The sequence below is a fragment of the Acanthochromis polyacanthus genome, chromosome 10, assembly GCF_021347895.1.
Source record: "Acanthochromis polyacanthus isolate Apoly-LR-REF ecotype Palm Island chromosome 10, KAUST_Apoly_ChrSc, whole genome shotgun sequence".
In the NCBI taxonomy this organism is placed as follows: Eukaryota; Metazoa; Chordata; class Actinopteri; family Pomacentridae; genus Acanthochromis; species Acanthochromis polyacanthus.
This window is the reverse complement of record NC_067122.1, coordinates 18,171,986-18,177,985: the sequence shown is the minus strand read 5'-3', so window position 1 is coordinate 18,177,985 and position 6,000 is coordinate 18,171,986.

Here is a 6,000-nt window from a genome sequence, read left to right as displayed (position 1 = left end):
CATCAGATGGTTGGAGATTGTGCAACCTAATATGAATTACATGTTAAAGACAATACTGACAAAGTAAAGAATGAGTATTCTTTACTTTGTCAGTATTGTGTCTCACATTCAGTTTCAGTGGGAACAGTGTTGTTGGTCATCCTTTATTGCCAGTACATCAAAGTCTGGTGTCAGTTTGTTTGTGGTAATTCTCAGGTTGGATCTGAGGTGTTCATCAGTTAACTGGGATCTGTGGTGTGCTTTGTTGATGTTCATCATGCTAAGCGTCTGCTCACACATGTAGGTAGAGCCAAACACCACCAGCATCCTCTGTGCCATTTTCCGAATGTTTGGAAACTTGGCTTCACTTAGGGAAGCGTAAAAGCCATTCAGTTTCAGGGAGCTGAACTTCTCCTTTAAGACCGAGTCACTTTGAAGATCGATCAGTTCCAAGCGCAACTGTAACCCAGTCTAACTGGTGTCCTACTGTCACGTTTTGCTGGCCACGCCGAAGTCCAACTGTCGTCCCCATAAGTGTGCCGTTGAGTTCAGACCTCATCTATATCGAATTTGCTCAAAGCTACAGTAAAACTGTATCACCATGGATGCTGAGAGACTTGCTATGATTGGTGCACTAGTCCAGCAGCAGAATCAGAACCTCCTCAGATTGCAACAAGCTGCTGACAGAAGGAGAAGAGAGAGAAGGAGAGACAGAGTTGTGTGGGTCAGACAGTGGATACTGAGAAGGCCTGAACATGGACTGTATGACAAGCTGATGGTGGAGCTGAGGAATGAGGATCCATGAGCCTCCCAGCACTTCTATCAAAAATCTATCAGAACTTGTATCAAAACGATCCGTTCAGCTCCGTAGTCACAAGCGGTATGCCGCTAAACCAACTTTATGGGAGATGCCAGCGTGTCTTCATTTGCTATGGTCACGTGGTACAAGACTGCTACTGGTTGGCAAGAACTGGCAGTAACATAACGGCTTGCTACGAGAACGGTATCGGGTTTGAAACAAATACGTAAAGTTATCGCTTTTCATGAATGAAATTGCACATGTATTTACCACAATGGTAATAGCGTGTGTAGTTGTTGGTTGTACGAAGCGTCTTGAGAAGGATCGGGCTTGAAATTTCACCGAATACCGATGTCAGGAGAGAGAAGATGGCGGTGGCTTCAGCCATCAACAGGAAAAATTGTACCCCAGTAAGCAGCAGAGATCGTGTTTGTGGCTCCCACTTTTCTTCAGGTAAACTATTCAACAGTTTAGCATTGTTTAGTATGTCCAACTTTGAGCTTATTTACCAAAAGATATTGATTTAGTGTCGCATCCTTCGCGTGAAGCGATCTCTACACTTTCGGTTTGGTTCAGTGTTGTCATGTGTTACCGATCGCTTTTTAGGCGATGAAAGTGTACTAAAGACAAATTAAGCATATTCAATAACATCTCCTTAAGCCAGCAGCCTCATATTTGTAACCATATTTGTTTCTGTATGCGTCTAGCGATCGTTTTTTAGAATTGTCCTATTTTCAATCACCAATGCTGTGGGTCTGTTACTGTTACATAGAAGCCATACTGCAGACAAAAAATACAGCAACTTCTTGACGTTTCTTTGACATCTTGTTGAAGATTAACAGAAGATATATTATTTTTAATTCATAATTACATATTTTTGGGTGGGTGAACTGCCCAGCCGTGTCAATCAATTAAAAATAAATGTCGGTGAAGGAAATGTCCGGTCACAATGAAGGATCATCAACCCACCCAGTCTTCAAATTGTAGGGATCTGGCCAGGTTTTACCGTTTCCCTGATATCTCAGCTTATTCACGTATATTTATCGGGCCTCGGGTGATAAGGATTGAGCATAATCGGGACAATTTCACGGAAGGATAGTTCGCATTGTTATCATCAGCCATTGTTCCTCTGGTTCCTCTTGCCAACCAGCGCGGTAATCACGTGACTTCGTGACGTCACTGTTTGTGAACACTGGCGTCTCCCATACCCCAGCCGAGCCAACGCCCGCATGCACAGAATGCCGCTATACCAACGCTTGCTACCGCTAAACCAACGCTAAAGCAACGCCGTTTTTTTCGATTTTTTTCCCATTTTGTGCACGATGACGAGCGTTGTCGAAATTCGCCCCCACCCCCCACCGTTCAAGGAATGCTCCAGCAAAGTTCGGACGGTGTGACCGGGCCTTTACGTCTACATGATGCATTCAAAAGCACTCGGACATCGGAGTATCATTCGTTATTCGTCCTTTCTGGACTATGGCTCTTTACGGCCGGCCACAAACTTTCATACACATGTTTTTTTAATTAGATCGCTCAGGACTGGCGTGGCAGCCGGGGTGGCAAGGCATCTTTTAATGGCCTATGTACACTCAACAAAAATTTAAACGCAACACTTTTGTTTTTGCTCCCATTTTTTATGAGATGAACTCAAAGATCTAAAACTTTTTCCACATACACAATATCACCATTTCTCTCAAATATTGTTCACAAATCTGTCTAAATCTGTGAAAGTGAGCACTTCTCCTTTGCTGAGATAATCCATCCTACCTCACAGGTGTGCCATATGAAGATGCTGATTAGACACCATGATTAGTGCACAAGTGTGCCTTAGACTGCCCACAATAAAAGGCCACTCTGAAATGTGCAGATTTATGATCATATTTAAATTAATGACTGGTTATGTGATTATTTATTTAAACTCTTATTCTGGACATATTGTATTGAATTTTTTGGCACGTTTTTGTTACAATTTTTTTATTTTTTTTTTAAATAAATGAACATAAAATTATTTAGGGGGGCTTAAGAATATTTTAGGGGGACAGAAGCCCCCCTAAAATAGGCCTAATGATGTCACTGCTGAATGATTTTAAGGCATGGGAATATTGTGAGTAATATGCTATCAGCAGTCATGAGGTTTAAACCCAATTGAACACCAATGGGAGATTTAAGATCAACATACACTTCACCATCATCATCAAAACATCAAATGATGAAATCTTTTATCTTTTGCATTGTAGGTACTGTAGATGACTATTGAGAACTCATTTTATCTTTTACTTTATTTCTTTTGGATTAATAAACCTGCTGTGACCGCAGAGATTCAATTGTTCATCCGTGTAACTGAAATATATCTGTAAATGTAAAACACTGATTATTGTTAATTTTTCAATCAGTTATTGTTGCACTGGATATACATGTACAATAAAAAACATCACATAGTCCACGTTTGACAAGATGATGTCCAAAAGAACAAGAAAACCTGCAAAAGTGAATAACAAAAAGGGCTTAGAAAAGTATTAATATTCACTGATGAGCTTCAGCATTAGAGCCGCCTGCCTAATAATGTTTAGGTCCCCTATGTGCTCTCAGAACAGACTTTATTGCCATGCGGCAGCCATTGCTTCCTACAGAGTCATCTATACTCTCTGCTAACTGTTCAGATATCTTCTGCCACTCTAGACCTGCAAGGAATTCAGACTATTAAGGTCTCTTCTGTTTATTTGATACCATATCTCTACATATATTATTTCAATGTATGAGATGCACTGTTGAAGATCTGGCAAAAATGTAATGGCTTGGAATGTGAAGTTAGAAACTACATTGATCGCGAGAACAGTCTGATGAGAGCATCACAACACAAGGAATAACTGAATTCAGAACTCGGGGTTAAAAACAAATGTCTGAAAATATTTAATTCAATTAACTTGCCTCTCTTCTGAAAGTGTGAAAAAAATGGAAAAGCTGTCTGACAGCGTTCAAAGTTGTGTTAAATTCAAGTGGACACATTTGCCTGAACATGAAATGGAGGCATGCAAGATGGTAAGCGACTTCTTTCAAAACTGCCCGTCTTATTTCCCCTCAAGCTGTGGGTTGGTTCAAATGGTTTAAAGTCTGGAGACTGTGCTCAAAGATATGGCAGATTTACATCAATGAGTGTATGGCAAAATCCAGGAATAAGGTCCATGAATATTATTTTATAATAAATAGTCACATATTTTTTTAAAAAATAGTTCATGTATATATTTTTTTTAAGATTTCCCATATCTATAAAGTTGTGGAGCAGCTAAAAATGTTACCCAAGAAAACCTTGCAATGCAAACCACAATCAGTGCAATGCAGCTCAGACCAAAGTCCAATCTTTAAATTTAAACAGCTTCATCAATCAAAGCAGCAGCACAGCTGACATTGAATATTGCAGTTCTTATCAGCATTTTCAACCACCACAAAAATCTCTTCATCTTGAATCAGATAATAATGTTGACATGATTACTGTCATCTTAAAGTTTTAAGAAAAATATATTTTTAACAGAACCTGACAAAATGTAATTGTATCACAAAAACTTCCAAAGCAGACAGTGTTGGGACTGTATTTGTGCAGATTTAAAAATTGCTGTTTACTAAAATGAGTTCAATTTTGCCACATATGTGAGGTTGAATGTTAAGTTTTGTTCTTTAACTCTTTGGTTTTTTGGACTTTTTTCATGCTGTAAACATGGACAGAACTGCAGGCCCCACATTTGGAAATTGTCCACATAGAAGGTACTATAAATGTTTGTTCTTTCCACTTTACTGGTGTTCACCTTTACTTAAACACTTGACCCACAACTTCACTGCTACTTTCTTTTCTCCTGCTATTTTTCATACCCCATTTGACGTGTGTTTTCATTTATTTTATTCCTTTCAGGAGAATAAAGACACAGTGCCAAGTCTTCCCACGGCTCCCCTTCCAGATTACAGTGGGTATAAAACCTTATTGATTCCTCCATCATTGAACCAACTACAAAAGGAAATGGATGAAAGCCTTCATCTGAAAGGTTTTAACCTTGTTGTCATGTGATCAATCCCAAAAACACTAATTTTCAGAAGAATAGAGTAGCATAGGACAGCTACACAGTGGGCTGCTCGGCTTATTTTTTGGAAAAAATGTAATATCTTGGCTAAAAATCATCCCCTGGTAGTGATTGAGGGCTCATTTCAACCGCAATATACTTGGGAATACATCTAAAAAGATATCTTTAAATTATATTAAAAAGTTAAGGCTGCAGGGAGATTTTTCTAGACATAAGTGAAGGGTTCCAACGACGGAATTTGGTGATTAAACGTAAATTTGAAAGGCGAGACATGATATTGCCTTCAAATGTTTTATTAACTAATTCTATGCAGAGTAAATGACTACTTTACAAAAAACATAACAGTGAAACATGAAGTTAGTTATCCTCCATAGGCCTATCATAACACAGGACATAAAGGCTTTTCTCTGAACTTAACCATGTAACCTAATGAATTATTCACAAAGATATTACTTAAACTACATAATGTCACGTTCATTGGGTGTTTATCGCTGTTGGGAAATTTCCTACAGCTAATACTTACTATGAACAGAATACCATCTTTTACTATGATCCATGCAGTACAAGTAAAGATAAGTGCATTTTGGTTCTCTAAACCAAAACTAGTTCTACAAGCTATTTCACTGCTCTATGTAGTTTTGTTTTAATGAGAAATACAAAAATGTGAATCCTTAAAAGGAAAAATTGTGACAAAAAACTGGAAAAATCTACCAAATTTTTAATGAAATCTGCCCTAAATTGATGCCTTAAATGACCATTTTCAAAATTTGAAGGCAGTTGTTACACTTAGAGACATCTAGAAGTCTTTTTAAACTGCAAAGTATGTGTATATTAGAAGTACTACTTACAATTTCGATACATACGTGTTAACATCAATCGCCCAAGGTCCACACAGGGGAACTTAGACCTTCTTCAGTAAAATTTGATCTATGAGAGTTGCCATAAGCCAGATTTTCTGACACTTGTATTTTTCAACACCTGACATCCTATTCTTTCAGAAAATATATACTTTCCCATATCTGGCTTATGGCAAGTGAACATATTCTGGGTGGTACATGAAAATAGTCTCAGAAAAAAGAGTGAAAATTTACTATATTTTTCAAACTTTGCAGAAATCTTCTAAATTTAAGCAATTAAGAAAATTTGGAGCAG